Source organism: Podarcis erhardii (assembly GCF_964252035.2).
Source record: "Podarcis erhardii genome assembly, chromosome: 1".
Lineage (NCBI taxonomy): Eukaryota > Metazoa > Chordata > Lepidosauria > Squamata > Lacertidae > Podarcis > Podarcis erhardii.
The window spans coordinates 103,405,098-103,428,312 of NC_138497.1; positions in this window are offsets into that span (position 1 = coordinate 103,405,098).

Consider the following 23,215-nt stretch of genomic DNA (forward strand, 5'->3'; position numbering starts at 1 on the left):
AATGACACACCTCCACTGCTGATATTTGAACACACAATATGATGGCTCATCACAACATCATGAACATTACATGTAGTAAGGCCCCAAGAGACAGGTTTCAGAGCACAAAATATACAAGCGTGAGATAATTTATGAATGGACAAACTGAGGATTTTGCTGCCTAAATACATGCAATACTGTGCATGTGCATTTTGTATTGGAAATCTGTTCCTGATGGCTGAGAGAGAGCGCAAAGTGCACTGCTAAGCTTTGCCTCACATATTAGATTTATGAAACATAAATAATTGCATATTTCACATTAAAGCACCCATCCTAAATGCACGTTCCCTGAACTAAAGCCTGTTGATATAGATGCTGTTACCTTTCAAGTCAACTACAACCCTATACCCCCTGGAAGCCTTAACACCACATAGGTTTTCAGAACAACAGGTAGGTAACTAAGCACCTAACTTCTTATGTGCATTCACTGACCTTCTTGTTCACTGCATTTCTGCCACCACACAGCGCTGGTTTGCACACCTGCATTTACCTATGTATCAAGAAATTAAGTAATGTGAAGAACATACGTTTTCCCCAGAAGCAGTTCTGCAACCCAGAAGTCTTGGAAGTCTACACACCTGGCCAGTGGCAATGGAATTGGAATGGCATGAGAAAGGAGTCAGTGAAGTAATAGAACACTAGCACTGAAACTAAGCTCTCTTCATGTATTTTTTGGAAAGTAAATTCCACAGCGGAACTTATTCCCAAGTAACTGTGAATAGTAAAAAGGTAAAGGGACCCCTGACCATTAGGTCCAGTCATGACCGACTCTGGGGTTGCGGCGCTCATCTTGCTTTATTTGCTGAGGGAGCCGGTGTACAGCTTCTGGGTCATGTGGCCAGCATGACTAAGCCTCTTCTGGCGAACCAGAGCAGCGCACGGAAATGACGTTTACCTTCCCGCCGGAGCGGTACCTATTTATCTACTTGCACTTTGACATGCTTTCGAACTGCTAGGTCAGCAGGAGCAGGGACTGAGCAAAGGGAGCTCACCCCATCGCGGGGATTCAAACCGCCAACCTTCTGATCGGCAAGTCCTAAGCTCTGTGGTTTAACCCAGTGCCACCCGCGTCCCACTGTGAATAGTACTGCAGTCTAAATACCACTGAGTTTTTGGCATGTACTGAAGATGCACCTCTTTATTCTGGCCTTTGATATCTGAGATGTAAGTAAGTAATATACATAAGAAAAAAATGAAGAAATAATTCACAGACCCAGCTATGAGTGTAGGAGGGAACTACCATAACCCTCTTTTTGTCACCTCTGTCCCCGTCACTGAGCCTTAAGCATGCACATTTACCACAACCACCACCACCCGGTTATGAAAACACTGTTCCGGCTGCCAATGAGCTACTGGCCCCAATTAAAGTAGTGATAGTACCAAATAGTGATAGTACAAAGCCCTAAAAGAGCCCCTCCATTTGATAGACCCAGTTGGTAGACCCATGGCAAGACCTTCTCGGTGGCAGTGTCCCAACTTTAGAAAGTCCTCCTGGGTGAGGTACATCTATCTATCTATCTATCTATCTATCTATCTATCTATCTATCTATCATCTATCTATCTATGATTATATAATTATATTATTTTGGGATTTATTCTATATGCACAACAAGCTTTCCATTGTTATTGTTTTCAACACAGTGCTTTTTTCTGGGGGGATGCAGGGGTACGCATACCCCTAAACATTTTGTGAATCTAAGTTTGGCCTCATTGAGGGGCAGTATTTCAATATGAGTAGGAAAATGAGAGTACCCCTAAATATATTTATTTAGAAAAAAGCACTGTTTCAACAAGAAGAGGCATTGTGCCTGTATAACTCCAGTGAAGAATACAAGAACCGTGAAATATGCCTTATTATTGCTGATAGGAAAAGAGGAGTGATTAAGTTTTGACACAATATAATGCCTGTCTTTCAGAAGCAGATCGCCAGGTGAGGCGGAGCCACTGAGCCAGCATTCTGGTGGCGAGTTGCTGTTGCTTACCAGGATGGAGAGAGGGATGATGCAACGGAGAGGTCAGTACAGTGCAAACACAGTGGCAAGATTGCCAGATGGGCAGATAGGCTACAACAGCATGTTTAGACTACAATTACCTTCCCGCCAACCTCTTTCTTCTCCCTAGCCTAGCCGCTCCACTTGGCAAGCCTCTTCTGAGTGCTATCTTAGGTTACCATTGTGTACAGATATGGTGGGTGTAGTTTAACTATTGTTGCTGCTGTCACTATTGTTATTAAATAAGAAATTTATTATACTGTACTACTGTGAGTAGTAGCAGCAATGAAAGACTGGAAGGTTGGTGTGCACTGAGTAATTCCTAATGCCTAATTCCTAATAAACTACATTTGATGGCAAGGTGAAAGGCAAGGTGACAAGGGTATTAAGAACAGTGGAAAAAATACTCCATACAAGAGAATTATTCACCTAGTATGCTCATGCACTTTCAAAATTCATGACTCTTGTAATAAAAGAAGATGATGCAGTTCTACTTTTGAAAGGATCAGTTCTGAATTGAGAGTTTCCCTTCACCCTGTTTCCCATAGGCTGTAACACTTTGTAGTTGTTTAGCTTTGTCATGTTTACAACACAGTAATGTCAACTGACTATATAATGAAATGACAACATTCTGAGACATTTAAAGAGACATACCTGCCTATTTTCAACTAAAACAACTGCTATCAATTGAGATAATTGCTTTCCCAGCTGACAGATGTGAGGCTATCCATTCAGATAATGACTTTCCCAGCTGACAAGTTGCAGAGAAAAGGAAGTGTATGTGGGGGTAAGTGGTTGTGAATTAAAGGACAGCCAAAGTTTGCAGCTACCTGAATTATTGTGAATGCAGCCTGTTCCTAATAACAAGAAAAAGGCAAAATATAATATCAACCAGAGAAGTACACTTCTACTGAACAAAAATGCATGCCTTAAATATTGGATGACTTTTTCAATGTTCTTCATTATTCTTTAAGAGTTGAGTGAGTCAGGTGCCACCCTCCCACCCTAAAAGCGTTTTTGGAAAGCACACAGGGAAATACATCTCAACCTTCATTTTTCAAGCAGGCACAGGCAAGAAAAGATCATGCAGAAGAAAGAGCTGGGTGTTAAGAGATGGGCAGAAACTTTGGCTTTGACAGAGAATAGAATGATTGGATTCCACCCCACTCAAACTCCAGGATAAATAACAGAAGACATGCTGGATGGAGGATTTCAAGTATACAGATCCATCCAGCAAAGGGATACTCAATGTACATACACACTGCCATCATGTAAAGAACTTCAGGCACTAGGAATCTCATACAGCTTCTGGGTTTCCTCAAGAACTTTCATACATGACGGGTCGACGGATCTGAGAGCTCCTTTACTGCCATGTGTGGATGGCTGTATTAGAACCCCGTTCACACCTCAAAATCTTTGAAGCTGAGATAGGAAGGTGAAAATCCGTCCAGCTCCCTGTCCTGGAAGCCACTCTTTATTTCCAGAGCTGGTCCATCAGAAAGCAGAGGGTACTCTAGAAAGGCTTCTACTCCTGCTGGAAGATTCCTGCTGGGGTGGAGTTCTTGGTAACAACCCAAAAACATCCAGTTAGCTTGGTGCACATAGATATGAACTTTGGACTTAGTCATAGAATCATAGAATCATAGAGTTGGAAGAGACCACAAGGGCCATCGAGTCCAACCCCCTGCCAAGCAGGAAACACCATCAGAGCACTCCTGACATATGGTTGTCAAGCCTCTGCTTAAAGACCTCCAAAGAAGGAGACTCCACCACACTCCTTGGCAGCAAATTCCACTGTCGAACAGCTCTTACTGTCAGGAAGTTCTTCCTAATGTTTAGGTGGAATCTTTTTTCTTGTAGTTTGGAACCATTGCTCCGTGTCCGCTTCTCTGGAGCAGCAGAAAACAACCTTTCTCCCTCCTCTATGTGACATCATTTTATATATTTGAACATGGCTATCATATCACCCCTTAACCTCCTCTTCTCCAGGCTAAACATGCCCAGCTCCCTTAGCCGTTCTTCATAAGGCATCGTTTCCAGGCCTTTGACCATTTTAGTTGCCCTCCTCTGGACACGTTCCAGTTTGTCAGTGTCCTTCTTGAACTGTGGTGCCCAGAACTGGACACAGTACTCCAGGTGAGGTCTGACCAGAGCAGAATACAGTGGCACTATTACTTCCCTTGATCTAGATGCAATACTCCTATTGATGCATCCCAGAATTGCATTGGCTTTTTTAGCTGCCGCGTCACACTGTTGACTCATGTCAAGTTTGTGGTCAACCAAGACTCCTAGATCCTTTTCACATGTACTGCTCTCAAGCCAGGTGTCACCCATCTTGTATTTGTGCCTCTCATTTTTTTTGCCCAAGTGCAATACTTTACATTTCTCCCTATTAAAATTCATCTTGTTTGTTTTGGCCCAGTTCTCTAATCTGTCAAGGTCGTTTTGAAGTGTGATCCTGTCCTCTGGGGTGTTAGCCACCCCTCCCAGTTTGGTGTCATCTGCAAATTTGATCAGGATGCCCTTGAGTCCATCATCCAAGTCGTTGATAAAGATGTTGAATAAGACCGGGCCCAAGACAGAACCCTGTGGCACCCCACTAGTCACTCTTCTCCAGGATGAAGAGGAACCATTGATGAGCACCCTTTGGGTTCGGTCAGACAGCCAGTTACAAATCCACTGAGTGGTAGCATAGTCAAGTCCGCATTTTACCAGCTTCTTTACAAGAATATCATGGGGCACCTTGTCAAATGCCTTGCTGAAATCAAGGTAGGCTACATCCACTGAGTTCCCTTCATCTACCAGGCTTGTAATTCTGTCAAAAAACGAGATCAGGTTAGTCTGACATGACTTATTTTTCAGAAATCCATGCTGACTATTGGTGATCACAGTATTCCTTTCTAGGTGCTCACAGACTGTTTGCTTAATGATCTGCTCCAGAATCTTCCCTGGTATTGATGTCAGACTGACTGGGCGGTAATTATTTGGGTCCTCTCTTTTCCCCTTTTTGAAAATAGGGACAACATTTGCCCTCCTCCAGTCTGCCGGGACTTCGCCTGTTCTCCAGGAATTCTCAAAGATGACTGCCAGTGGTTCTGAGATCACATCTGCCAGTTCTTTTAATACTCTTGGATGCAGTTCATATGGCCCTGGAGACTTGAATACATCTAAACTAGCCAAGTATTCTTGTACTATCTCCTTAGTTATTCTGGACTGTGTTTCCTCTGCTGAATCATTTGCTCCAAATTCTTCAGGTCGGGCATTGTTTTCTTTATCGGAGAAGACTGAGGCAAAGAAGGCATTGAGGAGTTCAGCCCTTTCTGTGTCCCCTGTTTGCATTTCACCATCTTCTCCTCTGAGTGACCCCACTGTTTCTTTGTTCTTCCTTTTGCTACGAACATACCCATAAAAGCCTTTTTTGTTGCTTTTAACCTCTCTAGCAAGCCTGAGTTCATTCTGTGCTTTAGCTTTTCTGACTTTGTGTCTACACGTGCTGGCTATTTGTTTGAATTCCTCTTTGGTGGTTTCCCCCCTTTTCCATTTTTTGTACACATCCTTTTTTAATCTTAACTCAGTTAAAAGTTCTTTAGATAGCCACCCTGGCTTCTTTAGGCACCTTCCATGTTTCCGTCTCATTGGTATTGCCTGAAGTTGTGCTTTTACTATCTCCCTCTTAACAAACTCCCAGCCATCATGAACTCCCTTTCCTTTTAGTATTACTGTCCATGGGATCTCACCCAGCACTTCCCTAAGTTTTATGAAGTCGGCTTTCTTAAAGTCAAGAAATTGAGTCCTAGTATGCTTGGCTGCTCCTTTCCGCTGTATAGTAAACTTCAGAAGAGCATGATCACTTGCGCCTAATGATCCTTCCACTTCTACCCCACTAACCAGGTCATCAACATTGGTTAGGACCAGATCTAAAATGGCTGTTCCTCTTGTTGCTTCTCCCACTTTCTGGACAACGAAGTTGTCTGCAAGGCCAGTGAGGAATCTGTTTGACCTTATGCTCTTGGCTGAGTTTGACATCCAGCAAATATCCGGGTAATTGAAGTCCCCCATTACTACTATCTCCCTTCCTTTTGCATGCTTGGCATCTGTTCCAGGAAGGCATCATCTATGTCCTCCGTTTGGCTTGGGGATCTATAGTAAACTCCCACAATGAGGTCCCTGTTATTCTTCTCTCCCTTAATTTTGACCCAAATGCTCTCACTTTGGCTTTAAGGTTCTAAATCTTGGATCTCTTCACAGGTATACACATCCCTGACATATAACGCCACTCCTCCTCCTTTCTTGTCTGGTCTGTTTCTCTGAAATAGATTGTATCCCTCCATTATTACATTCCAGTCGTGGGACTTATCCCACCAGGTTTCAGTGATGCCTATTATGTCATATTTAGTTTGCTGTACCAAGAGCTCAAGCTCATCTTGTTTATTACCCATGCTTTGCGCATTAGTGTACAGACATTGAAGTCCATTAATCATCCCCCCCGTGTCTCTTATTTAAGGATTTTTTCCTTCCACCACTAGGTCTGTGTGCTGTTTGCTCCATTTGGTCTATGACATTTGGATGATCATCTTCATCAATTAATAGACTCCTACCTTCAGGAGCACTGTCTCCCTCCCCCACGTTAGTCAGTTTAAAGCCCTCCTGATGAGGTTTCTGAGATTTTTGGCAAAAACATTCCTCCCAACCGTTGTGAGGTGCAGCCCATCGCTTGCCAGAAGTCCATCTTCAAGAAACTGCAGTCCGTCATCTAAGAATCCAAACCGTTCCTGTTTACACCATTTGCGAAGCCAGCTGTTCACTTCCACTATTTTTCCCTCTCTCCCTGGGCCACGTCGTTCAACTGGGAGGACAGATGAGATGACAATTTGTGCATTTAATTGCTTCAATTTCCTGCCCAGAGCCTCATAGTCTCTTTTGATCTTCTGGAGGCTATTGCTTGCAGTGTCATTGGTTCCCACATGAACCAAGAGGAAGGAGTATTTGTCAGTGGGTTTTATGATTCCTTGCAGTCGTTCAGTTACATCTTGGATCTTAGCCCCGGGGGGCTAAGTCATCCTGGCATGACGATTGGGCATCAGCTTCCACACTGGCTTAGCTCAACTGTTTAACCCGGGAGGAAGGTGGTTGGTGGACATAGGTGTCAGGGACTGGCAGGGCTCTGATGAGTGTGTGGTGGAGTACAGGGGATTGACCCAGAGAAGGGGGCCAGCGATTTATAGGGTTTAGCACCCAGGTGGGGAGGAAGAGGAATGGTCAGAGACAGAGATGGATGCATAGGATGTGTTGGAGGAAGAGGCTGTTTGGGTGAGGAGCAGGCCAGTCAAATCCTTACCACCCTCCTGTCTCCTAAAACCAGGAGAGGCTTGAAGAGGGAAGAGCATCAACAACTTCAATGTAGGTGAAGCCTCAGGTTGTGTATGCAAGGCTCATCAGATGAGGTTTACATAAGCTGGAGGGGGGCAAGGGCCTACTGTTGCCGCAACTGCTCTGCAGGGTATAGACATTGGGTCAGCTTCCTAGAGGCTAGAATTATGTGGTTTTGTGTATCTGAGGGGAAACATGGAAGTTGGTGTAAGTACAGTGGTACCACGGGTTAAGAATTTAATTCGTGCCAGAGGTCCGTTCTTAACCTGCAACTGTTCTTAACCTGAGGTACCACTTTAGCTAATGGGGCCTCCTGCTGCTGCCACGCCACCGGAGCACGATTTCTGTTCTCGTCCTGAAGCAAAGTTCTTAACCCAAGGTACTATTTCTGGGTTAGCGGAGTCTGTAACCTGAAGCGTATGTAACCTGAAGCATCTGTAACCCGAGGTACCACTGTATGTGCTGTTGTCAAAAATGTATTAACTATCAGGTGTGTGCCTTCTTTGGCTGGGAGTGCCTAGGACTATAGGTCCCATTCTGTGAGGGTGTAGCTGAACCCCTTTCCAATTTCTGGAATTTACCAAATGCCCATGGGTCCCCTTAAGTCCCTTACTATGCAGAAGTTTTCATATATTAGAACAAACTCACATTACTCATGAATGGACAAGTTGAAGCCTAAAAAATACTTTTTTTGTTTTAAAATTTCAGTCTGTAAAGCTTGCTGCATTTTTAAAGCTGCAAGCCTATGCAAACACCACAGAATACAATGGGACTTATGCCATGCATAGGATTCATTTATAAAAATTTCAGTTTGTTCTTAATAGCATTTGTCATAAAACATACAGGAGGAATTAATAACCACACAAATGGTGGTTTTTGACTATATAGTCAAAAATGCAACCAGAGTCTCAAAACAAATCTATATATCTTTGAATGATCAATAAGAACGTCACTGCATAAAAGAAGCTATAACTGCTTTTTTTAAAAAAGAGAAAGAAATGTAATATAAAAGGGGAACACAGGAAGAAATAAAATTTAATCATATAATTTGGAAAGCAAAGAAAAATACCACAGGCATTGTGACTAGTCAACTTTATGTAGTTATTATCTTTGGGTTTATGGAAGTGAATGACTACCTTGAGTGAGAAAGGAATATAATATTGTCTTATGGCTTCTTTATTTAGTTGTCAAAAAAAAAAAAATGCTTCCATCAAAAGTCTGAAAGGAAATTCAAGCATTAAATGTGGAGAAAATGACTTAACGCTCACCTGTTTAGAGCGAAGAGAATCCACTTAAGGTAGATTAAGTTAAGAACATTTTCCACTTCTCTAGTGAATTCATCTCCATAGAGAAATGTGAGCACATTTTATTTGTTTGTTAGTTTAAATATATTTACCTGGCAAGGAAGAAGAGTGACCCCAAAACAAAATGGAAAACAACAGAACCATTATTTCAGTTACTAAGTAAAATAAATATTTATGTCAACCACTGGCAAAATTTGGCTGTGTTTTCAGGTTAAGCAGCAAAATGTGTAGGGGCCCATCTAAGCTCACAGGATGCTTATTGCTTTATTTGCTTTGCAGAGAAACAACAACACAGTACTTAGTGTGTAATTTAGATTGGGAGACTTGGATTCAAATTCTTGATCAGCGATAAAGTTTACTGAGTGACCTTGGGCTGGTCACTTTCTCCTATGCCAGCCTACTTCTAAAGGTGGTTGTGAAGTTAAAAGAGGGGAACCTCTATGCCACCCTGAGCTCCATGGAAGAACAGTGAGGTAAAGATAATAGAAATCTGCAAAAGTTTCCAGCAACAGTGCAATAAAATATTCCCCACACATTATGAGGATCAATTGCTTAAAGACTGAAAAATGACATTAATAAAAAAAACTGGACCAAATCAGCAAAGTCTAAGAGTGTAGTATTACTCATAGGCAAGGCTTCTTTTCTATTATTAATTATTATTATTATTATTATTATTATTATTATTATTATTATTATTATTATTTCAGTAGGAACTCAATGGAACTCAGTGCTGACACCTGTCATGGGGGCACCATTGCAATTATAAGAGAACAAGGGAGGCATTTATGGTGAGTTCGGGCACCTCTTTTTCCAGAAAAATAGCACAGCTCATGGGATTGCATCCCGCTGGTCATACTCAGACTATGTTAGTCATGTCTATTAATTTCCGTGGGTCTGCTCTGAGTGGGTTGTGTGTGATGTGATATATATATATATATATATATATATATATATATATATATATATCACAACAGTAGCTTAGGAACAAACCTACACACAAAAAGAAACTGGCAAAAAGCAAGTTGATGTAACCGGATCCAGCTCGCCATTCAACAACGAGGCTTTTGCTGCTGCTCTGTCTGTCTTAAACTGGTAGAGAGACAACAAGCCTTTAAAATAGTGTTTTACACTGGGTTGCCAGGTCACGTGTCTGAGCTGAATGTGCTTACAGCCCAACCTAAGCCCCTGGCTTTGATCCCACTCCCACCACACCTGTGGAATGTCCCTTTTTGAGGACCTAGACCAGCCTCAACTCAACTTTCATTCTTAGCTGCCCATCCTGGCTGATTTTTCCATAGTACTGTCCCCTAAATAACAAATGAGATAACAGATAAATGCTACAATTTCTCCAACAAAATTAGGACAGCTTCCTTCACCTGGTTTATGAGATGCTACTTATATAATGAAGGCTTCTTCATTAGACAATTTAGAGCAGTGGTTGTCAACCTGGTCCCTAGCGTCCACTAGTGGGCGTTTCAGGATTCTGGGAGGGCGGTAGGGGGTTCTACGGCACAAGCTGAATCCTCCTTCCTTTGAGCACTGGTGGGCAGAAAGGAAATTTTAACATCAAGAATGATGTATTAGTGGGCGGTAGATATAAGAAGGTTGACTACCCCTGATTTAGAGTATAAAATATGAAATTTGGTGGTGAGAAATCCTGCACATAAGGCTTTCCCATGTGTGTGCCATGGAATTCGGAACTGAAAACCAGTTCAACCTATTTAGGTTATGTTGAAAAAAGAAAATAAGAGGTGAATTTCAGATTTATCCAAAACTTTGAAGCTTGCCTTCTTTTCAGAATACAAATCATGCCCTTTTTGTTTTCTATGTTGTGGAACACTCAGTGATGATCGACAAAAGAAGACAGTACAAAGAGTGACAATAATATATTGATTCAACATTTGCCATTTTAAGCTTTCTAAAAAGCTTTTACTGATCCAAACTCACATCATTACCCACGTCCATGTGCTCCCAATGAAATATCAGATACTGCTACATTGCTTTGAACCCCACCTCTGTAAATCTTTAAATTGTAACAACTCCAAATGTATGCTTGCGTACATGAACGCCTGAGGGGGTTAATAAACTTTTACAATATTCTGGAGAAGCAAGCTTTAAACTTCAGTCCTTTGCGATGGTAGATCCTAAAAGAGGCGTGATTCCATTGTACAAATGCTGAAAGTTTAATTTAGAGTTCCTCCATTGTCAACCAAAGTGTGCCTTATTTCTCAGGTGTGAGATTTGGCAGTTTCATCTTCAGTTGTATATTATCACAGCACTGTCAGGAAACAGAGTACAGTAGTGCCAACTCTTACTAAACTGGGTGTGTTATAAATCTGGTGTTAGCACAGGATTTCTTATGCCAACAATGTGTTTCAACCCTTACCTTATTACCACACTTCTTGGCTGCCAGGAGATAGAAATCTTTGAAGCTTTTTTTATGGCCAGGGTGTGCAAAATCTCCGACGCCATAGCCAAAAGCAGTGAACATTCAGGACTGTTTTATGACATCGCTTTATCGAAAACGTTGATCTTCAAAACCTTGAAAAGCCCCGATTCATTGCTTTAAAAATGAGGTCAATTAAACCTCACCTATTCCCTTGACAGGCCTTCCCTTTCATTTAGTAGACAATTTTATGTGAGTTACAAAAATATGCCCTGTCAGACAAGAGCCTTTCCTGAGAGGAACAGGGCTCCAAGTAAATGGGGAGTTTTCGGCAGAACTCAATGCGGCACAGTCAACAGCCTAAGAAACATTATCTGTAACTATTGGAGGTAAAGTCATCCCATAATGAAAGTCAGCTGAGAAGCAATTAACCAAGAAACACCACCAAGAATGCAAAGGTCCAATGACAAGCCAGGTTTGGCAGAGTGCACTGCATGAAACAAAATAACCACTGTGAGGATTTCCACGGAAAAATGTTAATCATCCCAAAACAGGGAAAATGTGTGACATAAGGAACAGGAAGTAATGGCTAACATATGTCAGGCAGCATACTTTATTTACCTTTCATTAGCCTGCCTTCCTACGAGAAGGTTAAAATCTCATCGAGAAGGATGGGATTTTTAAACTCATGTTAACTGATCCAGACACATATGAAGGGAGATTTGCCTCCTCGGCACTTGTGGATATTAATTGACTTATTGAACTAGCTGTGGGAACTGGGATTTTGACAATGCAGAGATAAACTATCATTATTTACAGGTTAACTGGTCCCACAAATCTTGAACTTAGCTCATGGTTTCTAATAGAAATTGTAGAAGTACTTTTAACCCCAACGAAGATGACAACAACAACAACAACACACCCGGCACAGCCATATTACACAGTTTCCCCATTTGCTAAATGACAGAAGGCATTCCAGAAAAAGAAATAAAAGATTTAACAGGAGAGCCTGTGAAACACAGCCTCCCATTATTACAGTCTCTCTGCATTTATTTTTAATTCTCCCCCTTTGCCACAGCTTACAGGTGTGTCTAGTTACAGCCATCAGTAAAAACAAAACACATATGCAGGCTATAAATCTGCATTTGTGCACTAATTCATAGGAGTAAAATATCCCCGGTTTCTCTGTCCAATTTCCTTTCCACATACTATTCAGAAACTCACCGCAGTACCTTGGGCTTAGTATTCTACGACTACAGTTGTGGCCCCTTAAGATTAGTTAAACAGGATTGTCTTCACGCACTGGTTTTAACTACAATAAATAAATAAAGATATATCCCCAGTCAGAGGCATACTAAGGGTCCCTTGCATCCCTGACAAGCAGCTGTATCAGCACAAACACCCCCCCAGACACCAAGAAAAAAATCACTTTACAGCGGTGCAAGAAGGATGGGAGGCTTCTCCCGTGTTTGATCTCCCCATGACAGCAGCACTGCACTGCCACACACATTTGTGTCGCACACTCCATAGTCTGATAGGTGATTGCTGTGCCCACCCCACCCCCCGGCCTATGTCCCGTTTCACCAGTTCCTAGGTACGCATCTGTCCCCAGTTGAAGGAAGGGACTGAGGCAAGCCAATGAGGCTGTAAACCCTTTGCAGAAGTTCCTCAGACAAATAATAGTGTACAATGGGATATAGCTGTGCTCTAAAGACACAACCATCTTTCTACACAACAATCCAGTGATTGCTCTGCGCTTCCCAGAAGATCCTGAGGGCAGCAGGATGCTGGCCTAGGGAAGGTCTTACATGGTTAAGAAAAGATCCTCACTGCCTCTTTACAAACTAGCTTAGCTGCAACCCAGGCTGCAAATCGATGCTAAAAGAGACTAAAACATTAGTCCAGGAGTTGCCACAGAGGGGTCTCCTTGCATGGCCCCCTCCCCTTCCCGAAATGCATCTTGAAGGAAGCATTTTATTATGGCCCACAGAAGAGGTTGCAATGTGTGTTTGATTGTGACATGTGACAGTTTCTCTGGTCTGCAAAGCGTGTTCTCCTTCATTGAGAGCACATGTTGCAGTGGGGTCTAGCAAGACACCCCCTCTAGGTTTTTGGGTGGAACCATTTGGATGGCCATGTCTGTGATTGGGCCATGTTGGGTTGTTGGGGAGATTTTGATGTTACCATTTAGAGAGTTGGCCCAAAGGTTATAAATTATTGGCATGCAGTTTTTTCAGCCTCTTTTGCTGAGTGCATCGGATCGCCTGCCCACCCTCCCTAATTTAGGGCTGTTGCGTTTGACCTTGCTATGCGTGTCATGGGGTCGCCTGCTTTTGGGGCAGGGGCCTGGTAGGATTTTTGTCCATTTGGCAGATTGGCTGGTGCCATTTGGTTTTTGCCTACTGTGTGGCAAATCGTTACAACTTGTAAGGTTGCGGTTAGGCATTGGTTAAAAAAATTGTTTGGTGGAGGGGTATGGATTTGGTTGTGCCTGCCCCTCCAGTGCTCCTGAGGAAAGGGAATTCAGTTAAAGGAATCCAGGGGCTTGCCATTCTTTCATCCATACCCCTGAATGGGGCTTAGGGCTGCACAAGCCCCTGGGAGCATGCAGGGAGGGGTGACAGTATGGTGCCCTGCCCCATTCTCTCCCCAATATTGTTTTTCCTTCCTGGCTTTCGCTGGAATCCAGAAGTCAGTTCTGTCCCGGGGCGGGGGACAGATAGTTGGAACCAATGCCTAAGCAACCACTCACATTATGTATTTCAATAAAGTTGTGGCCAAAATTATGCCAAAGACCTTAAACAAAAATTCTGTGTGAATTGTGATTTATTTAGGGGGTGGCTTGGGGACCTCAACACGCAAATTTGCCCACAGGTGCCAAAAGCTTGGCCACCCTGCATAACACCCACATGTCTCTCCCAGGAAAACTTTTGCAGATGCAAAATGCATCTGTAACTACATTGTGCTGTCACCCGCGGGAGAAACATACAGTATATGGTCCAGAGGGCACACATTTGCATTGCTATCAAAAGAGAGAAGAAGGCATGAAATGTAATTTAGGGGTAGGACACATGCAAAAGTTTCCACACATCCTGGCATCTCCAAGAAAGGATGGGAAAGTCCCCTGTCTCAAAATGCGGAGAACTGCTATCAGTTTGTGTAAACCAACCCATTTCCCAACTTATTTCCGCTGAGTTCTTTGGGGGCTAAAATAACTCTCTCCATCCCTGACCATTGGTCATGCTGGCTGAGGCTAATGGGACTCATCATTCAAAATCTGGAAGGCAGCAGGTTGGGCAAAGCAGTCAAGAAAAGTAAGAGTCGGAGGAACGGTTGTCTGACTCAGTATTAAGTCATGTTCCTCAATGTGCAAATTCTATAATACAGGGCTAAAGGTGCTGGCATTCACATCTGCCTGGTCTGCTTAGTTTTGGCGCAGGCGTGCCCTAAACTTTCAGAAAGTATTTGACACAGCGGTTCTTATTCATAGTCATGTATGGGAGACTTGTCCTGTATGCACATAAAATCACATAAACTGAAAGTTAGTTAGTAAATTGCAAGCCTGGAAGCATTTCCGCAGCATTTACCCTTGATAAAAATGATAGCGTGAAGCACACAGCAGCCCTAAAAAGTAATAATTGGAGACATATCTCAGATGCAGGCTTGTCAAGCTCCAAATAAAGAATCAATAATTTTGTGCAGCTGTTGAGATCCTTGTTCAGCTTGTGGTTTTCGTTCTTAGAAGCCTGAACAAAAGTGCAGTCTTCTGCGGTGCCCCGAGTCGCTGACTAGTATGAGCAATCTCTTTATTACGGAAGCTCCCATTTAGGTTGAAAATAATCAATAGCAATCAAGATCTGCTTGACAAGTGGGGTGTCAGCAACAGCTATTTTTAATAAAGACTTGTTCACCAAAAAGCATAACCAGGTGTAAAACTCTTTTAACCAGGGTTTTGCAATGGTGGGGGGGGGGGAATCCAGTAAGTAAAATTAATTTGATGATTCCGTTTTTTAAATTGATTCATATTGCACCAGCACATTTGGAAACCAATCAGAATTAAGGCCTGGCATGACAAATAGTTTGACGTTTCCCAGAACAGTCAATATGGTAATCTTGCCTCCCATTTGATTATTATTTATGGCATATTATGGTGGAACACAAGGCTGTGTAGACACTCTAATGGACAGCTGGTTTCCTCATCCAAACATTCATTTGTTCAATCCATACCCTCCAACATTTCTCCAATGGAAATAGGGACGTCCCATTCCATAATGATAATTCTATTATTTGTACCCGACATATCTTACTGGGTTGCCCCAGCCACTCTAGGCATCTTCCAACATATATAAAAACATAATAACTCCAGCATTTCTCCAATGAAAATTGGAAATCCTAAGGATCAAGTCAGAAACTGGGGGTGGCTTCTCTAAATCAAGGGCATCCCTGGAAAACAGGGACACCTGGGGGGGGGTCTGCCATTCATTTCATTTACATATCACCCTTCCTCCCCAGATAGCATAAAATTAACATCAATAATGAAAACATCTTTTTTTAAAAAAAAAAAAAAGTATAACAAAAACAGGATAGCTCACTAGACACAGACTTTGAAATAGCTAAGCTTTTGCAGGTGTGCTGCATCCTAAAAGCAGCATAACTTTGGCTCTGGACTGGTTAGCCAGAAGCACCTACTCCACTGTCATTGTAAATGCCGGGTGCTTGCAGTTTTAGGGTTGTTCCTCCTGATGAATTCTGGGTAAGACTGTAAGGAAATCCTGAATATTCTCTGTATCCCAGCTTGTAACCTGATGAGGTTTCACAGCCACAGTGCATCTTCCATATCAAGGTTTGGGAGGGTGGGAGCTTGATAGATGTGAGCCATTTCTCATGCGCTATGTATGGCAGGGGATGGGTGCAAACTTTGTTCAAACATGAATTTATGCTAGCATTACAAATTGTTTTAATGGTGGGTTGTGGTCAGCTATGTTGGCTCAAATATTTCAGATCAGGGTGCCTGGGTGGCTTTCTAGTATACACACCACAAAGCAGAAACATGATGCTTGCTTCAGAGTGAGCTGAAGTATAGAAGAGGTTTAAATAGAGTCAAAGTTGCTAAAGTGAACTAATCAAAGCTGAAGTTCTGGTTGAGCATGGATTCAAATGTGAATGAATATTTGTCAACAGAAATGGATAATCAAATTTGATTTGCTTTATGTATGCACTTAAGCCAGAGAGGCATATGCATACCTTTGCAAAAGATGTATCAAAGTTAGCCTGAAAATGAATACAGAAACTGCATGTATAAGACAATAGGTGAAAAAACAATTCATAATACAATTTTTCATGATTATCTCTTAGGCTAATGGAGAAGTATGTAAAAGTAAGGTTGGCCAAGCCCCCTGAATCTACTGTTTTAAAATAAAATACAATCTCAAAAGATAATCTCAGACATATATATTAATACATCTACCTTTTGTTAGATAATTCGACAAATTAATCTTGGGGATCTTGCCACTATCCTACATGTCATGAGATGGAAGAAACCATTCCAATTCAGTCCATGTTCATTTTGGATGTGATTGACTGAAAATCCATTATGTTTCCTTTTTAACTTAATGTACAGATTGCTTTTTTTAAAAAAAAAATGTACAAAATTATCTTTTTACTTAAAAAAAGAAGTCCTTACAATTTAAAGTGGTGGTCTGAGAGCTATATTTTGGGGGTTTCTTTCTTCTTTTCTGTCTGCTGGAGGCTACAGTGTGTTTGAATTGCTCCCTAGAGGTGGTGATATAGGCACTGTGCAGGAAAAAAAGATGGCAGCCCCCATGAAGGCAGATATCTCCTCTCTTCTACAATGTCCCTGAGAGCTTTCAAAGGCAATGTACAGAAATATATATGGCTTCCCTTTTCAGTACGTGTAGACAGTTCTCTCCCATCCTGGAAGCGTAGATAGCTGGGTGTCTTTATCATGTCAGATAGCAACAAATAGAAAACAAATAAATGAAAACCACAAATAAATGAAAAACACAATTTTGTGTGGTAAATAGTACCCTCCAGTGAAAAACCAGGTCATAAAATGCAGGGTGGGGAGAGAGTACTCAGTTGCTTGGGGGAGGATCTGATTAGGAGATGGCAATCTAAAAGCAAATCTAACATTGTACAGAATGTGTATGACAAAGTGTCAAGCATTTTGGTGTGTGTCCCTTCAGGCTGCTGGTGGGGGTACCGTATTTTTTATTGCTCCCACCTTGCTCATTTACAGTGGTACCTCGAGTTAAGAACTTAATTCATTCTGGAGGTCCGTTCTTAACCTGAAACTGTTCTTAACCTGAGGTACCACTTTAGCTAATGGGGCCTCCCACTACCGCCGCATGATTTCTGTTCTCATCCTGAAGCAAAGTTCTTAACCGAGGAACTATTTCTGGGTTAGCGGAGTCTGTAACCTGAAGCATCTGTAACCTGAGGTACCACTGTACTTGCATGTTGGGAGTGGGTGAATCAACATAACAGCCCTTCCCAGGTACAAGAGTTCACTCAGGCAATGGTTCTTTTTATGGGAGAAGGTATTTGAAAATGAAAAGTAATAGCCAGAATACTACCACTTCATTTGATTTAGCATAATGGGTTGTTCATAGTCAGAATAAATAAGCGTGACTAAATCAAGTCCATCGATGGGTATGAATGGGTATCCAGTTGAATGATTCAGTTGAAGGCATGCAACCAGAGAGGCTCTATGTTTACGTTGATGACAAAGAGCAAGAACCATTCACCGATGTTGCCAGCTCTGAGAAATTCCTGCCTTATGGAAGCTCATCAGGTCCACACTTGATCTAGTTGTACCAGAAGGCTTAGTTGATTTAGCTGTGTGCTATCCATTCTAATTTACTGTTTCATTGTGGTTACATGTGTTCTACTGCAAATTTTAATACCTGGATTTGTGTGCTGCAGGCTACAGCCCTTTCTCACCATTTCATCACCTTGTTTGTAGGACTTGAGGAGAGCCTCTTTTGGTGGTTCTGGGCTGGGGGCTGTAAATAAAGGCAATTGAGCCTGGAGGAAGAGCAAAACTATAATGGAAATGAAAGCCTGTTTATCACATGTATCTGTGCATAGTATGCATAAAGGCCAGTGGCAAATCTGTTACATAAAACCTGCAACTTGTAGCTATATTAGATTCTTCCCCTCCCATTTCTGTATCTCATTATAAGAAATATATGCATCCCAGTGCCTGTTTAACTTTATGCAAGTTAAACTTTCATTTATCCAAATATCTGATTATCTAAGCGTTTTTGAATCCCTCAGGTCATCTGCTTTTATGAGAATTTTTTAAAACACATACACTGCCTTTGTCTTTTATTTTGGAAGGGCTGTAGAAAAATCTGAATGGAGCTTAAATGTGAGTTGAACACTTTGTTCTTTGGGTATTAAAATATATAGCAAATGGCAGAGAGAAATTTGTGCACCCGTTGTTGTTTTTTAAAAGAATAAAGAAATTATTTCCATCATTTCAGAGCCTCCTCTTTTCTATAAAAGAGCCTGTTGTAAAGTTTTAAAATACCATTATTTAGCTCTTTTCCTTTGTTCTGCTTTGTGGTCTTTCTCTGCAGTGTGAGTGTTTCTGAGTTTGCGGGAAAGTGAATTGTTAGCATGTGTGTCATTCTGGTGAGTGGTTAAGTTTAACTGTACCACACTTTAAAATATACATCCAGCGTAAGCTGGGAGAATTCTTCCAATTCCTTTCATGTACGTCTGTCAAGTGAGGCTACTAACGTAGATAATTTTTTTTGAAAGGAGTACTCTTGCATGTATTAGCTTGAGTTCCCACTCGTAATGAAAACCATGGTAGCCTTGGCATAGAAAGCTGCTGCTATAAGTAACTTGCAAGCTTCCACAGTTTAGAACTTCAGCCCAAGGAATAAGTTCGCATATTTGCCCTCCTCCCGCCACCAGAAAGAGAACCTCAATATAGCTTGCCTTTTGTATGTTTCAACAGCAACAACATGTTGATATTTCACATATTGATGGTTTTGCAAAATGGTATCAGATAGTGCTACTGCTTCTCATCATTACGCTGGAAACATACTCTGAGACTTCCACTTGTGAGAACTGAAGAGAAAGTAACAAATAAACTAACCATTTAAACATTGCAGAATTCTCCTGCCACATCTTTACTTATTTATTTTTAACGAAATGTATATACTACTTGATTGTAACAAAACCTCTAAGCAGTTTACAAAAGAATAACAATAGGATGATGATGAAATGACAACTACTAGAATACTCTGTGTGATCTCAATGTGTGTTCCTATGTACAAACCACAAGAAGAAAAGGAGCAGCAGGAAGATAAAAAAAATGGTGAGTGCCTTTTCATTAGGATTTACTTTCCATAATGTGAGATAGACTTGTGCAATCTATTTTTAAAAAAACACAGAAAAAACACACAAAAGGATCTCATTAAACCGAGAAGATTGCCTTGTGTACATGAAGTTGTTTTAAGAGGTGTTTCCTGATGATGCTCTTTATAAACTATAGAGAATAAATCTCAACAAGCTAAAAGACATCTAATGAAAAATAGCGTGGTCTTTTATGCTGGTGTGGATTGCATATTTTACATGCAATTTATACTGCAGTTTCTCTTCATTAACCACATCTCGCAGATTTTTCAAAGTGACGGCATGAATATTATTAACATGTGTTAAAAATGTGTTTAAAATAATGTATAAAGCTTTGTGATTAAAGCAAAAGTTTAGGCGTAATGAACAAGTCTGGGTATGTATTTTATACTGCTGGGCGCATACATATTTAACATCTATATGGATGTGCTGTATCAGAGTATGTCTGTGTGTAGGCTCAGTTATATATTTCCTTGGAGCGAATGTTGTAATTAAACTGAACCAGACCTTAACAAGCATAACCCATTCATAATTTCTGCTCATTCTTGTTATATATGTTGCAGTTAGTAAATGCAAAGCTATTTAATTTTACTTGAAATGGAACCTGTACAACTCACTGCCACTTCACCTGCCTTTATTTATGCTTCTAACAAAATTGTCAACTTCACAACTTGGGAAATAATGGATTTATATCATGCTAGCTCCAACTAGGAAAACATTTTTTTTCTGTTGTAAAATGCTATAATATTTAGGAAACTGACAAATGGATAAGTGTAAAGATTAGAGGCGCACTGATTTTATCATTGTACCTAAAATTCCATTACTATCTCCCATACAGTTCTGGAAGGTTTCTCAACCCTTTATTTTATTTTATTTTATTTTATTTTATTTTATTTTATTTTATTTTATTCATTTCATTTCATTTCATTTCATTTCATTTCATTTCATTTCATTTCATTATTTCATTTCATTTTTTGCTTTCTGGCAAGGGACATAAAGAACTGCAAGGGGAAGGAGAAACTGGCAAGAATCACATTGTTCCCCTTTTGTCATTGGGTTTGCCCCAGGAACAGAATTTAGCTCATGGGATCAGTGGATCCAACACATTGCCATACACCGATAATAAATGACACAAAAGGGGCAGTTAAATGCATGCAAAAAAATTGCCCCTGAAGGTAATTATGGCTAACCACCAACCTTAGGATGCTAGCTTGAATTCATGCAAGTGAAAGTGAAGTTTCAGCTGTCTAAACTATAAAACTGCCTTTTGCAACATGTTGCTCACATCAGCCCCAACCAGCACGCCCAAAGGGATTATGGGAGTTGTAGGCCAAAATCTCTCGAAGGTGCTATGCTGTGGGAGGTTGCTGTGGAATGAGAGAGGAAAGAAATTTCCTTCCCCAAATTTCCTTCCTTTTCTACTGTAAATATTGATGTTCAATATTGATCAGGTATTTTCTGAAGATTTGCCAGTTATCCATCTGCAAAATATTTAGACCACAGTCTTCATATTTTATATCCATCAAGCTAGGCTATTATTTTTCATGATAAACAAACTGCTTGATTTGTAAAGTAAAATTGCATGGCTCACATAATGTTGGTCGCAAAGCATATTGTTTAAAATTAAATTTTTAAAATGGGGGAGGAATAATGGTGTCTAGCATTAGCTGGATTTTTCAGAAACCCTGAAAAAACAATTACTGTTTTAGTGTTGCTATTTTTGTGCCTATAAACCGTGATTCCTGGTTCTGTGAACAATTGTACACAATGTGGATGATAATAATAATAATAAAGATAATAAAAATAAAGGAATAATTAAAGGACAGCTCTTTTGATTATCATATTTATTGTTCAATTCTTCATTAAATAGGAACTGAATAATTAGATACAGGGCAGGATTCAACTAATGATTCTCGTCAGCAGAAGTTCTGCACGAAGACTTCTGCTTCCATGATGGAGTTCCCCCCATTCTCCTCTTCTGCCACAAAATTGGCTCTGGGGGCATCAAGAGAAACAGCACATGGGGGGGGGGGGAAGAGAGGGGGAATCATTCCACGTAAACATGTTTAAATGCTTTCACTGACAGAATGATCAGAAGTGTGTGGGGTTGAATTTCTCCCAAGGTGTTTATCTAGAACAAAATGCAGTAATTAGAGGCAGATTGCACCTTTCACAAAGATCCAAGCTTTTCCAGTTGGGAATCTCCAAGTCAATTCGTCGCTTTACCCCCACGGTATGAAGTCATTCTACATAGTCCTGGCATGTTTCCTGTTGATCTTCTGCCAGAGGGAAAGCTCTCCATTTTATCCCATTTTTAAAGCAGCAAAGGTATCTTTGTTAGTAAGCCTGTATGCATAACTAAGACACATGTCGCAGAAAACGGAAAGTGAAGTTTCCCTTTCCTTTGCCTTTACCTCAGAGACTTGCACTCCGCCGCCCATACTCCAGTGTCTTTGTCTTTGGCAAGTAATACAGAGCAGCAACATCTGCCCCTTTAGTCCAGAATATGTTAATCAACAAGAAGACAGCTACTAAAAATAGCTATTCCATCTTTCTTTTCACTAGCCAGACTTACAGTCTTTTAAGGACTGAACATAGCCCTACATTTCTAGCACTCTTAAAGTTAACGGCGGCTTCCCCCCACTCCCCGCCCCCCAGGGAAAAGCTAACTTCATTTATAAAATATATTTGATTTCCTCTTTTTCTAATCTCTTTGCAGTCTTTTTTTGCACTGCTGCGTGCTTTAATTTTGCTTTCAGACAGAAGTTTAAAAACTTTAGCTTCTAATAACTGGAAAAAATGGTTATTTAAAGATAACTGCAACTTGCTTAACATGCCAGACTATCATATGCTCGCTGCTTTGAAGCTGCAAATTAATGACGAGCAGGAACAGTGCCTATCTTTCAGAGGAAACTGACCTCTTTCTAATGCCTCATCGCTAATGTCATCTGTCTGCTGCATCTCATTATGTGAATTTCACGGAGTTAAAAAAAAAAGAGGGGGGGGAGAGAGTATCTTAAGGCTGTGCACAAATAAAAAGGACCTTCTAGTATTGAGTACTTTGAAAATTTTTGATCTCTCCAAATACCTTCCTTAGATACTGGTTTCCCCTTTTGTGCCTGGCATGCTGCTTATGTCATCTATTCTCTGTGACTAATTATGTTAATTTTTGTGGCACAAAAGTAACTGAAGGCTGTTAAGGAATAAAAGCTTTTGAGTGGCCTTATTTCATAAACACCCCTTTTGAACAAGGCACATTTAGTCATATTTGCAGTAACAGAAAGAGTCTTGTGCTAAAAATACAACAAAAGGCTCTTGAATATGGCCATTTATTCTGACTTTATTAGGTAATTTATGAAAAAAGTATGAAGGGAAGCCTTTCTGCTAACTATAATTTGCATAAAGCTGGTGCCCTATTAATGAGATAACTTCCTGTCTTTTGTGTATCACCAGCTGGAAATAGAAATATAGGAACTTTTCTGTCTTCCAATTACTTAACCTGCTGAGTTGAGAGTTGAAGAGTAAACAGGATTCATACAAGTCGAATAAGATGATTTCCTTTGCCCTCTAGGAAATATTTTTATTCAATTAAGAGATGCCAATGGAAAATGCCATCTCCTAAAAATGTTTAGGTCTGAAAGCCTGAATCCAACAATTCATATATATTTTTATCCCAGATTAAAAATAAAGTTCTTAATGGGATTTTACTCACATATGATAAAATTAATGAATAT